Source organism: Acanthochromis polyacanthus, chromosome 20 (assembly GCF_021347895.1).
Source record: "Acanthochromis polyacanthus isolate Apoly-LR-REF ecotype Palm Island chromosome 20, KAUST_Apoly_ChrSc, whole genome shotgun sequence".
NCBI lineage: Eukaryota > Metazoa > Chordata > Actinopteri > Pomacentridae > Acanthochromis > Acanthochromis polyacanthus.
The window spans coordinates 9,555,913-9,571,913 of record NC_067132.1 but is presented as its reverse complement, the minus strand read 5'-3'; the positions used below and the strand labels follow the sequence as shown (position 1 = coordinate 9,571,913).

General features: G+C 39.6%; 1 protein-coding gene and 1 non-coding gene across 3 annotated transcripts in view; both read left to right on the top strand.

Moving 5' to 3' along the window:
- The window catches only part of LOC110951091 (partitioning defective 3 homolog), a 400,033-nt gene that overhangs the window by 140,691 nt on the left and 243,341 nt on the right, over positions 1-16,001 (top strand). The window lies entirely within an intron of this gene.
- On the top strand, positions 7,650-7,721 carry trnac-gca (transfer RNA cysteine (anticodon GCA)). Its single transcript has one exon. It is a non-coding gene; the product is annotated as a tRNA-Cys (tRNA).

The following is a 16,001-nucleotide window of genomic DNA, read 5'->3' as shown; positions in this document are numbered from 1 at the left end:
GCTGGAAATAGAAACACTCAAAGTTAGTGAATGAGTTTAGCCAGATTTAAGACTGGATTGCAGTGTGTGTAGCAATAATGTTGTAACATGGTTATACTAGGCTGGCAACCATTTGCCAAGACTGACAGCAGGATGCTGCACTGCAGGAAAAAAAGACTTAATTTGATAAAAAGAGGGTGACACCAACACAACTCATACAGGACTTTTTACACTTACGTTAGTGGAGAGTAAAAAAGAAAAAAAAAGAAGAAGAATTTTAAATCCAGTTGTACTCAAGGAAATCTGCTGTAAATGGGGGATGGATTAAGAACCTCACAACCCAGTGCTGATAATGTGATCGGATTTATTAGGAGTTTAAAGGTTTGTTAATATATGTTAGGGCTACAAGGGAAAGGGCTACAAGGTGTTACAGCAAAATTAGCTGTTATGTAAGTACTCCAGCACCTACATCTGTAAAACCAGATTTACAACAAGAAAACTGTAGAGTAGAATAAATCTAAGAAGCACCCTCCATTTCTCACTGAGTTTTATCATTACAGCCAATGGAATTGTTAAGAAACAGTTCTGTTTGTTTCTTTCTCGCTTTTATTTATGGCCTCTGGAAGAGGTGATAAAATGGCTTTTTTTTTTTTTAACTCTGTTTCTCTCTCATCCTCTGTAGTACCACACTATCCATCACCATGACATTTGTCATGACAAGCTTATCCTCTTAGCTCACACATAACAAGAACTGGACATTTATTTAGCTCTGATTCAACAAAACGGTGAAACACACAGAGTTGTGTATGTATTTCTCCCTAAGATTTATCTCTGTTAAACGTGGTTACATAAATAAATTTCCATTGTTCCCATTCAGCTATCAGTATGAATCTCCGAAATTCTCTATGAAGAATCAGGTTTTGTCAGTGCAGGGATACCGAAGAGTTGATGGGACAGGGGGCATGTAACAAGGGTCCTTTTTTGTGTAAATGTATAAGATTTTGGCAAAATAGGGAGTAGTAGAGCTATGATAAACACACATGGTTGTATACAAAAGTTCATGAAAATTACACATTTTGTCAATTTGTGAAGTAAAATGTAGTAAATAGAATTAATTATAATTAGCTGCGTTTTATTTTAACTGAATTTTTAAATAAAAAAAAAAAACAGGTGAATAATTGAAAAGTTCAGGCACCTTGCTCCCAGACTAACCCCACCTTCAGCAGACACCACTACTATTTGTAGGAAGTTTTTTTAAAGTCTCTTCTGATCATTTTTTGAACTGTGTATTGTATTTTTTTCTCTTCAAAAATGAACAGAACATACAATTTGCCCGAGGACTCCAAAACCTTTGCATATAGAAGTGTTTGTGACATTGTCGCCCTTCGAAGACCTACTCAGCCCTTCGTTGCCAATGATCCAGAGCCACTCCAGCTTTGCATAACACCTCTCCAAGTAGCTTCAGAGTTGAGTACACACTCAGCAGCGAGTATGTTGGGATAGCAAGCTCATCATTAGCGAGCTGAAAACACTTTTAAGCCAATTGGTCCTTGTGAGACTCTGAACTGCCTTTCTTTACCTGCGTTAGTGGAGAGGCTATTAGTTATGTCAACTCTTAATCAAACTCACACTTGCACTGGGAGAGGGAGAGAGGGAGTGCCCAGGGTGGGTCTTTAAACTGCTGAGAAGTGGGCGTTCTGTTCATAGTCACTGGGAATATTAGTCATAAAAACACTCATACTGTCATAATATCATCCAGAGCTGATTATAGCTAATTATTGCAAGTGCCGGCACTGCTAAATGGTGAAGACAGTGTTTTGGTAATGAAGTGTGAAGTGCTTGGAGTGGTAAAAGTCTCCACTCAGCACTGCTGGGAATGTGCTACCAGTATTATTCCTATTATTACTTCTGCCAGGATCCTAATAAAGCCATAGCTAGACAGCTGAATCATGTGGAGATGTGTGTGTGTGTGTACAAGTGTGTGTTTGTTGACTGCTTTATTACTTCCTGAGCTGGGCTGAGAGCGGTTCTGCAGGTCACTTGTGTCACACTTAAAGCAACACAGGAGCACTGAGGTCCTGATTGGGAAACAAAGTCATTTACACTTTCTGACATGGAGAAATAGACTCAAATGGTGACTGGCTATAACCCTGTGACAGGGATCATGGGAAAAGAGTCAGAGTTTGTTTGCACTGACTTAGGTGTCATCTCAGTACCAAAGACACTGAGCAGAAGGACATTTAGCAGAATTATGTGTCTGCCTGTTATTGAAATATGGCATTCCCATCTCCTTCTGACTTCCCATAGGACTCTTAATGCACAGTTTGTTTGTCTGCTATGTTAACACTGACATCTTTGTGGATGTGGTAAATCTTTTTCAGAATGACATGGCTTTGAGTGGCTATTTGCTAAAACTTTGCAATTTTCCAGAGCTGTGAAACGTTACAGGAATTGACTGAACCATCTTGGTTGTCTGACCTTTCTTCATTTATTTTTGGAAAAGAAACACCAGGAGATCATATCTCTTTCTGCCTTTATGTCCACAAAAAATATCAAGCATGCTTTAGTTACCAAATTCCAAACTGAACATTCTAGGTTTAAATTTTAACAAAAATGTCAGGGCTTGAGATCTTTAGTAGTAATCCTCCGTGTCATTATTAAAAGTAATTCATTTATTCTCTCTGCCTGGTTCTCTCTCTTAAACGCAGAATAGTTAACAGAGTGTTTAAGCAGGAGTGTTTAATTTACTGCAGTCCTACTGATTTCAATCACATGAAAAACTGATTTGAAGCTTTCATTATCCTTTTTTTACTTCCCAAATGGATAATTGTCTCTCAGTTTAATTTTTAATTGTTCATGTTTGAGTTTTTAGAATTATTTTGTATTCTTAGTGTTTTAATTTTTAATGACTCATTATTCAAATTTCCCATGCCCCTGTTTTGAACTTGTTGTTGGAATATACCACTGGTGATGGGGGAATGTGTGTGTGTGTGTGTAACCATGGACCCAGTTGAAAATCATGTATTATTATCTATCTGAACATACAATAATTTATTTGGCTATACTACATGTTAGGCATGAAATGAATGCTGTACACAATATATTGTCTTTAACAACATTACAGTAATATTATTTTTGCATGCATTTAATTTATTCATTCATTTATTTAGCCATTCACTTAAAAATATTTAAAGGTCACTGCTGGAATGTTTAATATAAAAAACATCAATAACAATGTGGCTCCAGTCTGTGAATAATGTTTAGTCATGTCTCCAAAACCTCCCAACAGAAGATGGCTGATAAAGTATTCCATGGAAAGATGCACCATGATATAATACATAATGTGACTGTGCTATTGGATCCATGACGGGCAGTAGACTCCCCCTAGGCAGTAATGGTACAGTCCAATCATGAGCGCCAAACACAGAAATGGAAATTTAAAAGAATGAGTCAATTTAATTTTTTGTTTAAAAATCAAACTTTGAAGCAACAACCCTAACGTGAACAATTAAAAATTTAAATGACAGACAATTATCCATTTGTAAAGTAAGGCAAAAAAAGGGTAATTAAATGTTCAAATCTATTTTAGAAGCATCGTATGAACCACACTGGCTTTGCATTTCTTTCACCCTGTTTTGAATTCCTCTGCTTGCTTTTTAGTCTCCCTCTGTTTGAGCAAGGACACCAACCAAAAGCAAACCTCTTGTAGTGTCAGTCAGCACTTAAATGGCATATCAAAAGCAGATTTTATAAAACCCAGTTTGTTTTCTCCCAAATAAATGAAACGGGGAGTTCACTGCTATGTGTCCTCCACTCAGATGTCTGGCAAAGTATTTATTTGCCAAAACAAAAAATATGAAACATTCAAAGAACATTTAAAGAAATCATAGAAAGTAAAAGAAAAAAAATAGTGTAGGCCCCATCTAACAACATCACTGCAGATATCATGATAATTATAATGATTATACTTGAGAATAATTAGCATAATTACTTAAGCTTTCATGTCTGTTCAAATTCAAAATATTTCTAAGAACTGATTTGATTATATATGCACACAGAACATGTGGTAAATTGTAAATCCGTCTTTATTTCTCTGTCTGTCTCATTAGTCGGTGAGAGCCTCTGTGGCTCATTTACATCGTGTAGAACATGTCAAAAGAGGGTCACAGTTGGCCAAGGGCAATACCTCCTGCTCTTGACACAATAAGTTCACAAAGGGTTTTGGGGTGTTTAGCATCTCTTTGTCTCCAAGCTCTTTGTCCCAGTGGACCGAGCACACAACCCCTCGATTCCTCCACCCTCCTCATTAGTCCTTTTGGAAGAGCCTCCCTCCTGTGTTTACTTCTGCGTCAATCTCTTTCATTGTCTTCCACAGGGAGGTCACCTGTGAAATTTGTCTGCTTCATAGCACACAAGATAAGAGCACTCAGACAAATGTGTAGCCACATGTGGTTGGCAACACATGCGTGTTTACACATACTTCATGCGGCAAAACAGGTATTTATTAGGGATGGGAATTTTGACTAATTTCCCCACCCACTAGTCTCAAATTGTATTTGCGACTAGTCGACTAGTTTATAAAGCCACATAATGACAGTGAAGAAACATTTTCATTTATATCCCGTTCCGTAAGTCTGGATGGGATCAGTAGTGACTTTGCGCATGCGCGATTCATCTGCCGTCTGGCCGCGGAGTGATGTGGGTCTCCTCCATAGACTGTATATAAAGATGGACGTAGCATCTGGCTCCAAAAATGAAGCCCACCCGGAAGTGTCAAAAACTTGCAATATCACGCTGTCCGCTAGGGTTGGCTCCAAAAAGCTTTTGCTCCATAGACCCCAATTCATCACCGGAAAAAATAAAATTTGATAGACTGATTTTCTACAGCTCAGGATTTTTTTCCCGTTAGTTTTCATGGTCAGAATGAGAGATCAGGTGGCCGATCTTAAAATAAATCAATACTGAATTTTAAATAAATCGTTAAAGTTGGCGGAGCCAGCGGGCGTGGCTATACTTGATAGACAGTCTTGTCTGGACTGATTGACAGATCCTTTAGGGCGAAAGCAGCAACAGAAGCCTCTGCGGTAAAATGTGGGCGGGATAAGAGAGTCTTCAGCTCTCAATCTGGCCTGCCCATAGACTGGTCCTGCCCCTAGTTGCTCTCCGGTCAAGCCTGTTTGAAGACGCTTTTTACGTCACTGGCTCCAAAAAATCCAAAATGGCGACCAGGAAGTAGCAAAATCCAGACTTCATTTTCTCGCCGTTGAAACCAACGGGTGACGTAACGGTTAGTTCACGCCTGGTCTCCTCTAATCAGACACTGGGACTGCTGCGGGGTTACTGGACTGACAGCCTGTGCTTTGGGACGGGCAGGAGCTCACAGCAGCACCTGCTGCTTGTTGAGGACAGTAAGGTGCATGATAAGTAGGTGCATGATGGTTACTGCAGCGTTTAACTGACTAGTAAAATACTAAACGTTTAATTTAGTAGGCGGTTAAAGGATTAAACGACTCGTCGTGCGCATCCCTAGTATTTATCAGCACCTGCTAAAGCACAATATGCGGGCATTGTTTGCATACAGACAGGACTGATTAATTGTTTGAAATGTGAATGTGTCCATAGATGAGCACACACTGACCAATACTCTACACAGATATGGACATGCTACACAAAAGAACTGCCTTAACGATTGTTCAGTCATTAAACTCATCTTAAGATTCAAACTATTCAAGGAAATCTCACTGTTACCTTCTCTCATTGAAAAACCCTTTATTTACCACCACAGTAATCAAATGGTGTTTAGAACTGTTCGCAAGGTTTCTACATGGATCCACTAGTATTTTGCTCCACTCTTTGTTTGAGATGAGCTTCATGTTTTTCAGATTAAAAGCTTCTTCACCTTCTCTCTAGTCATCGCTTTCCTCCACAGATTCTTGTTGGGATTCAGGCTGCAAACGCTTGATATCTTTTTTTCAACATTTTTAACCACTTTAGCTGTATGTTTCAGATCATTGCCTAGTCGGAAGGTTCGATGCTACACAGAACAAACTGCATGAAGTTTTCCTCTAGAGTCTAAGAGTAGTCCACTTTTCTCATGACACCTTCTGCTTTGAACCGACTGCTTGGATCATCAGCTGAAAAACACATTCCAAATATTACATTCCAACCACCATTGTGGGCATGATGTTCTTGGGACTGAATACTTCTTCTTTCTCTTGTCAAATTAAAGGTATGTCCTTGTGTTCAGACAACTCCATTTTTATCTCATCTGAGCACAGAATTGATTATGAAAAGCTTTCCTCTTTGTCCAGGTCAGCATTTTTTTTGAAGAAGCAAAGTCTTCCTTAGTTGGTGTCCATGGGCATCCTCGTGAAGGACTAAAGTTCATGTCTGTCTTGAGATATTGGTGCAAGAATTACTCAGATAGCTCAGAACTTCTTGATCAAACACAAATTCATAACTACGCATCCATATGAATAATTTTGGCCTGAACTGTATGTCAGGAACAAAACATTTTCCAATTATAAAGAATATATGGAAATTGCTTCAAGAAACTAGGGCAAGTTAATTTTCCTTGATAACAACTGAAATGATCTCCCTGTGTGACTGTGCTAGATACAATTAGACCACCGATTTTCTTTTGCTGTGCACTCCAACAATATTTGCTGAATAACAAGCAATGCATTAAAACCCACAGTTTTATGAAGTAAAATAGCAGAATGAAAGTGTACGAAGTACTCATGAATAATGATTAAACTAGTCCTAGCGTGCTTATGGAATAGAGAGGCATCTCCTTGGCCATAGCTACAGTAAGTCTGTCATTCCGCTTCTCTCCCTCCTGTTTTTCATCAAATCCATAAAGATACAATCCACCCCCAAGCTGTGTGGAAATCCCAGAACACTCCTCTGCAAAATTCCCATATTCCCGCAAACATGATCGCTTTCAGAGTGCTTACTTTGGATCACAATCATAGCTTTGAGCAAAGCAAAACACTTGTGTGTATCCTTCTCATGGAATGGTTTCATGTGAAGCCATGTGAACATTAAGGTCAAATTAATTTGACGATGTGCAGCAACTAGCCAGTGGACTTCCTGCTAACCATGCAACTGTTTAGAAGCACATGTTGGCATATTTTAAAGTCTGGAACTCTTTCAATTAAACATAAAGCCACTTCCTCTATTCTGTAATAGATTTGAACTGTGAATCTTTTAATACATCTTGAGATGCTTTGATTTGTCTACAGGAAACAGCAGAAACAAATGCATGAAAAATGAAAACATTACTGCCTTGCCTTTTGTGCTAAACTCCCTGATAGTCATATCCTTCTTGGACTGATCAGTTACAGAGTTCTGTTTCCATCATGACAGCACATTCATAGTAACAGTACTTTATTGATCTTCATAAGAAAAGTCTCCTTTCATTTGCAGCCCTGTACATACAGTTGTCAGCACTTAGCACGAGGAAGCACCCTGGAGCTGACTCGGCTTTTAGTGTCTTACTCTAACAGAGCAGATGCAGGTTGACATGAGAGGTTGAATTTCTTGCCTACCTCCTAAAGCCCGTTGGCCCAAATTGTCTTTGTCATGTGGAATTTAGTCAAGTAGCAGAGATCAAACCCCCAACTAGCTGACTTGTAGTATCTCCCCAATCAGCTCCTGGAACAGTATCAGGGGGTATACCTCAGTGGCAGAGCATTTGACTGCAGATCAAGAGGTCCCCAGTTCAAATCTGAGTGCCCCCTCATCTAAAAGCAGGGTGATGACATGTTTCACACTTAAAATGGAAATAGGGCTGAAGTAGCCCTGTCAGCAAGCTCACACCCACGCTCAGTAGGTCTTGATTCAGTCTTAAAAGAATGCCCAGCTTCATCTTTTTCACTTAAGATCAGTGCCTCAATCTTGCCCAGTTTCCAATTTTAAGAAATGGAACAATCCAAAATCTTACTTCAGTCAGATTTGTTTTTTAAAAAGGGCATTTTTTGGAACAACGTGAAAGTTTGTCATGAATTTGTTACAACTGCAGGACTGAAGTATGTGGCAGGGCTTTATCTCTAATTGACCTGTACAATGATGCAATCAACAGTTGTTTTAGTTGTGTTCACTTGTTTCCTTGGTTTCTCATTGGAAAACTAATTTGCAACCGCAAATACATTTTGGAGGAAACGTAATTCTGCTTGGATTAGGTTTTCTATTAACTTAATGAGGAAATGTTGTTAATTAACATATCTGCTAGTCCTCTGTTCATTTGATTTCAACCCTTACTATCCTAAATTCCTTTGAATAACCCATGATAGGAGACAGGAGACCCTGTAATTTCTTCTGATTGATCACCTTACCTGTTTACACAGTATGTGATTAATCAAACAACCACTAAGCACACTGTTAGCAGGGTTTTTTTTTTTTTTGAAGGGCTTAAGCACTGCTGGCAGAGGGGGTGGGTTGACTTTTAGTTTTCAATTTGATTTTAATTCATCATGAAGTTATTTCCTCTGTGGCAGCAAAATAAACTATAGAAGCCTTCACAGTCTCCTGTAGGTTAAACTAAGTTAATCAAACAATTTGCTGCAGTGTTGGTTAACTCAGTAAAAACAGACTGAAAAAACTTCCTTACTTAGCTACATAAAGGCTACCAATATGGCCTGGGCAATAAAATTATAACAGCATTTCCCACGAATAGCCTCTTTATCAGTCACAATAAGAAGATAATTCAATAGAATGTTTGAAAGTTTCTCTTAAAAGCAGTGATGCAAGCTGGCACCATAGCACGTACAGAGAATCCAGAGATTGGTTGCATGAACCAACTAGATGAGCCCTCAGTAGAGGGCAGAACCACGTCCTCTGCTGGCGAAAATCCTGTCTTCCCTATACAACTGATGCAATATGTATCAATTTTGATCATCGTACGTATCTCCCTCCCTACTTGATCTGCTGACCTGTAACTCCACAACTGAGCAGGGGACCTTAGACTGATCTTCAGTGCCAAGTTTGATTATCCTGACTTCAGCCCTTGCAGAGATATCGGACCGGACATAACCACATACATACATGCATACACACATACATACATACATACATACATACATACATACATACATAGTTACCCAGCCAGATACCGCACCGAATGCAATAATCCCGCCGACGTATCCGTCGGGCGTGGTTAATGACAAGTATGTTTACTGCCTGACTCATAACAGTCTATCACATCTCTTAATAAAGGAGTACCTTTGCCCATTTACCCTCCAGTCGAGTCGTTCTCAAGTCTCATAACCCTACATATTAAAAAAGGCTCACATTCACATTCAGTTTAGTTGCTAACAGATACCTTCAACTTCACCAAAAACATAGACATTTTCAATAATTGTGCTTTTTCAACACAGCCATGCACAACACAACAGCTTTTGACATAGGTTTTTAAATTCAGTGCTACATGAAAATATTGCCTGTGTTTTGCATTGTAGGGGAAACTTTACATGTGATGCAACGACTGCTTAGATTCAAGTTAGCTGAGCTAGGTGTGATCATTTGAACTGAGACCAGTGTGAATCATGGTCCTTTTGATGATGGTTCAAGTCCAAAGGACACAATTCTATATGTCTCAAGAAATTAAGTAGCAGGAAAACTTCTATCTATGCATGATGACACAAGGCTTCTTCACTCTTCAAAGGTTGTACCGAAGGAAATATGTGTGTGTCCAGACAACTTTGAAAGAAGAAACCCTGACATAAAAGTTCATGCTTTTTAGCATACGATCACTGCTTCAGTACTTCAAGTGCTGTTGCAATTGCTGAAATGTTGCTTGCACATTTCATCACTCTACACTCTGTACTGCGGGGTCAAGTTGTGCCACTGGCATGAGTGAAGGAGACTCTGGACCTTGGATGAGACTGTTTGCTGTTTCCATCTGCAACTGCAAGAAACTCTGTAACTTAGACTCTTACTGAAAGAACATAATTCTTTTCCTGAGATGTAAAGCAAACTCAGTTTTGTGCCATGACAAATTCCAGCTAATTCCCTGTGAAATCCAACCCAGCGGTATGTGAAGTTAAAAGCCGTATAGAGTGACTGAAGTAATGATTTATTGACATTTAAGTGCTACATGTAAGCACTTAAATGTTACACCAACACTGTGTATCCCATTTAATACCTTTTAAATCACCATGCACATATTATTTTGTGTGATATTGTCATTATCATACCCATTATGCTACCCTGTTGCCCAATTAGATGTGCTATCCCTACCCAGGGTCCTAACTAGAAAAAGTTAGCTTTTTTAAACCCCTCCTTCCCTCTCATTATCCCCAGCCTCCAATTTCAATGAAAACCTCATGTACTTTCATAAACCTGCGTGACCGATCAGAGCTTATCTAAACCATAAACTGTGCACATCAAAATACCATCTGTTGCCAACAAACTTATAATCACCTTTTCAAAAACAATTTGAAATAGTAAAAAAGTTCTTAGTACAGAGTACTGCTTTTGTTTGAGTTCTTCTCTTCTGTTTTTGTTTTCACTGCTCTGGTCTGCATTAAGGAAAGGACTCTTCTCTGATGTGCTTGGACTTGTCGCGTGTCAACTCCTCTGAACTCAGACATGCTGTTATGTGTGTAGAGATTTTTGTGTATGAGACCTTTATCAAGATTAACATCTGCTCTCAGCGGCAGCTCCCATCAGGCAGTCCACACACTGGACATCATATTTACACCAGGCCAAACACCAGTGTCCATATCAGCTGTCCTGCAGCACTCCTCTCATCTCACACACCAAATAACTTTCTGGTTTTCCCCAATAAATCGTTAAAAGGATTCAGAAGAAAAAAGTTAGTTAGTCTGGTGGAAGTTTGTGTTTGTCCTCTTTTCTGAAAAGAGCAGTCGGATTGAGGATGTTTTTTGTTCACAGTGTAGAGGAAGAAGCTGTTCTTACTGCTGAAATGTTTGCGATATGGATTTTGTGTACGTGCTGTCTGGAAGCTGCAGTGGAATGAGCTCCATGCTTTAGATGCTGTCCAACCTGCCAGAAACTGAAATTCATTCACTCACTCATCGGCCTCCAATTTCTGTTTGCACGGCTGCTGTGACAATTAAATCTGTGACGATTTAAGCTTGCTTGGAGATAAAAAGGAAAATATTTTGTGCTGTAAAATCATTCTGAGAGTCACGGATTCCCATTGTGTAAACAAAGTGTAGAACAGTGACACTTATCTTACGGCCTGTGGGCCTAATCAGGTCCGTGATAAGGTGCAGACTGACCCGCCGACATCTTATTAAATTCAGTTGATTGTGGCTACAGATTTATTTCCTAATTTATTTTTTTTTTATTTTTAGCCATATTCCCTGGCTGTTACTCAGTTAATTGCAAAAATAAATATGACAAGTAAGGAGCCTTTTAATGGTACTTCAAACTTCTGTTTAACCAGAAAGTCTTTTTTTCAAAGGAGAGCTGGCAAAGAGGGCATGTCATTTCTCAAAAAAGTCTTGTAAATATTTTATATTTGTTTACTAATTGGCCTCTGGCACCGGCCAATTGCCAAACATATCCTCTGGGTAAAACAAGTTGGTTATTCACCTTATTCAGGAAGTGAGGCAGGGCGGCGCCATTTTTGAGATCGACTTCCGGTTGACCGTCTTCGCACTACAACAACATCGAGTCCTCTCGCTACTGTAGCTACTTTTCACTGTTCTTTTAAGCGATTTTAACATGTTTGGCATCAATTGCGCTGTCCGTGGGTGCCACAACAACTGGGGAAAGATGAAGCTTTCTCTCTCTCAGAATTGTTTAGAGCACGGAAAGGTTAGATCTGAATGCTGCGGACCAGCTCATGGCTATGTAAACACACAGCTTGCATCGGTCACTGTCAGCGCAGCTACAGCGATTCTAACAAAGTTCAGTTTCCACTAAAGACCTAGCTATGCCATCAGTGAGGTAAAAAGACACTCTCTGCTATTTTGAAACGTTGTTATGACTGCGATTTGGTCAGAATCAGTTTTTTGTTGCTCCAGGGAATTAGCATTAGCTTGTGACAGGGCTAATAACACAGTAAACCGCAGGAGCTGTTTCAGAAATGACAATAACAACCTACGTTTGCACAACCACATCGTATATACATGAATCAAATAAAGTTTTATTCAAATCAACATACCTTCCATAATATTGCAGCAGCATGACTGCAGGACCGTCCCAACCCAGCGATACAGGAGCATCCCATGGTCTCCACCGCTTCATCAGCTGTCACCAACACCCACCATGTGTGAGGAGGTACTAGCCTGACTCGGGCTGACATTAGCTTTAAGAAACGTATATTCCCGTTCTTGATGTAACAGAACAGCGCCGACTTTACCACTGTGCAAATATTGATAGGCTTCAGTGCTCTTATAATTCCTCATAGCCGAGCGATCAACGCCAAGAGACAACACGAAATAGTTAAAAATATCGCCATACATGACTTGTGGCCACTTTTTCATGTCATCCTCCCACTCTGTAATAAGTCGCGGATGAGGTAGACTTGATCCATTTCTGTTTTTTAAAGAGGTTTTCGTTTCTTCCCGCATCAATTTCTCAGTTGTAAACACCACCCTGACCGAGTTACCGGAAGTGCTACTCAAAACAGGAAGTCCCACCCGTTGAAAGATGGGCGGAGCTGAATAAGGTGAATACCGCATAAGGAGTACTATATCGTAATGATCTTGTCTTAACGTTACTGTCTCAAAATGTCTGCAGTTAGTATTATTAATTGATGTTTACATGCTACACATTTCACCTGCGTACAGCATAAAGATGCATTGTGGATATCAATGCCTGAATGCTACATGAGCACAGCTTGTTCTCACATGCATAATCAATGCAATAAAAACCTGGATTCATAGTCAGTGTGGATTTGTGGTTTAGTGATGGATTTCTGCTGTTGATCACTCCACAGCAACACCGCTCCTTAATTGCATTCTCAACATTCTTTCATTTACTCTACTAGTGTTTACTCTACTTTGTGAAATGGATGAAGGCAGAAACCTTGTTTCATTACAGAAACAGCATTTGACGACAAGGTGACATGGCTTAGGGAAGTGGCATTTAATTTAACAAAGCCCACCTGCAAAGTACATGTGTATAGTTTAGTCTTAGGTAGAGATTAATATTAAACACAAGTAAGAAATGATTACGCTTTACATAAGGACAATGCAGCTCAAAGCCAGAACTGTTTTCTGTTGTCAACATTAATGTGCAACATTTTGTGCCACTATGGCAGCAACTAGTAATTATTTCTATTGTTGATTAATCTGTGAATTATTTTAATTGATTAGTACCTTGATCTGTAAAAAGTCAGAGAATACTGAAAAAATCTTAACCTGTGTTTCCCAAAGCCCAAGATATTCAGCTTATAGTTGCAAAGGAGTAAAGAAACCAAGCAACCTTAAAGGTTTTTTTCTTTCTTAAAAAGCTGCTGATACCAAAATTAATCAGTCATCAGAGTAGTTGGTGATTCATTTAAGAGTTGATAACTAATCGACTCAACTGTGTTGAACTCTATGTGCCACCGATGTTCAGTGTTTTATTCTAGAAAATAATATTCTTTTTTTCAGTTGCAAAAGCCTTGAAATACCTGCAGAAGACAAAAGTAACTCAGAAGGATATTAATAAAATTGTTTAGGGTGCCTGAGTGACTTTTTAATGGGATTCCAGTTTCATTGCAGCTTTTACAGACTGACACCAATGAAGCTGACTAAAGTAATCTCCCTCACTGAAGTGACATCTCAGAAGAGAGAGAAGGTTTGAATTAGGAGAAGCGTTTAACTATTTTAGCGGTAGCAGCTTTTTAATTCTTTGTGCACAAGTCAGAATTTGTTCAGTCAACCAAATCCTAAATCTAAAAATTGAAAAAAGGCTGGTAGCTTTGTCCATTCTACTAGCTTCTGTTACTCCTGGCTCATGACATTTTCACAGCGGTGTTTTTAATCATCAGTGACTGGGCCACATATCGGGCTGAGTGAGATTTATAGCCCCTTTTCTCCAAGAGCCTGTTCTTCTGGACCAGCCATAATGGAGAAACACACAAAATGGTGTTTACACGGAAGGTGCTGCTGTGGTCCTGTTTCTGGACCGACTCAGGGTTGTTTGGTTTGTTGATTAGCAGCTCCCTGGAGGCCTGGGTGTGGAGGGAAGTCTCTGTGAGTCTGGTCCAGGTTGGCATAGAGCGGGATGTTGTAATAGGGCTGCTGCATTTTTAACTTGGTTTGTACCATTTTTATCTTTCGCAAATAGGTGGGAGATTATGAATAGTTCATTAATTCAATTTAAGCCAGCATTGAAGCTTGCAAACCATTGCATTCTTTAAAACCTTTTCAAGTAAGAAAAACTTTCCTGATCCTGAGATCAACAATGATCACCTGACCCTCAGTGTTAAATGTTCAACAATTTTAACATCACATGTAAGTTGCACTCATATGTGCACAGTTGCCAACACACATGCACACATATGCAGTTTTTTGTTGCTCTCTGGAGTCCCAACATGAGTAGAACCTCGACCTAGATGAGTCAGGTTTGATTTGGGGAATGAGCTCCACCCCGCCCCTCCTCGCTGAGATCGTCATTGTCTAGGGAAACACGCTCACGCACACACACACACACACACTTTGGTGTTATTGTTGTTCAAGTGTCTAGGTGTCTGCTGTTGGAGGCCTCATCTCTGAGGGCCTGGAGGAGGCTGACATCCTCTCCTCTTTCTCTCCAGTAAATTGTCTGTATTGTCTTTCTGTCAGGAGAAAAGAATCAGTCTCTGCCTCTCTCTATTTCTTGTTCACATTGAAAACTGGATGGTTGACTCAGCAACCCTGTGGGAAAAGAGCCTTCTCCTGCCTTAGTCTTCTACTCAGGCACAGTGATGGGACATTACAGCCAACTCCAAAACAAATATGACTGACATGGGAAGTTTGACAAAGAGGACAAGGCTGATTCTGAGCAGAATAACTTTGTAGGTACACTGTAATATCCTCATTTAGTAGTAAAGTAATCAGAAGAAATCCCACGAGCAGACTATTTGAATTGTTTGGTTGCAGAGTAGTCTAACCCTCTTTCTGTAGTTTTTAAGAAAAATAAGTTTTGTGGTTTTAAGAATGGTCTAATATTTGAAGCCTCACTGTAACGCTGTATTTGGGCGGTGGGTTAGACCATTTTGTCACTGAACTCAAGACATAAAATATTACTGAAATTACATAAAACTCAGTTTGGACTTTTTGTGGGTTAGCCCAGTCTGCTTCTAGCCTCCTAATATTCAAAAGGAAAGACATAGCAACAATGACATTACTCAGTGATTTGTGATTAACTGTTGGCTTGATCTTTTGAAACCAGACAAAATGAGCAAGGGGTGGATATGACTAAGATACCATGGCAACCTGTCAGGAGCCTCGTCCTAAAACACAACCTGCTTTATCTACTATTTTGCTCCATATGGGACCAGAATCTCCAAAAAGAATATCATGCTGTATTTGAACATTATTCAGACTAGTGTTTGCCACCATAAACTATAAACCTCTTAGGTGAATGTTTGCTGTGGTAACACATCATGTGAAAAGTAGGGTCGTTTTCTCCTAGGCGTCAATACAGTCTGAGCTCTATTTGCACCCAAAGGAGTTAACCCTCCTAATAAGACATTTCCCTTCTTCACATTAGACAAAATGCAGGTTTACAGCACTTCCGTATTGGCTTTACATTTCAGACAACAGAGGCTACGTACATATTTTATTTACAGCCTAGAACCACCCCATGCACTGTATGCCAAGTGAGGCCGAGGAGGATTCAAGTGATCACTGACAGTCATCAGGCTGATCCTTTAAGCACTTCATTTTCAAGAGGAAATATTGATGTACAGCACCAGCACAAAGATAGCAGTTCAGTAAACCATCAAAAGAAGTGCAGATTTTTTTCTAGAAAGGTTACACAGCAGGTCAAGTGATAGTTTAGGGCAGTTTACGAAAGACGCCGCTGGGCAAAGAACTTCATCTTAGCTGTAAATAGTACAGGTGACAAAGTCAGGG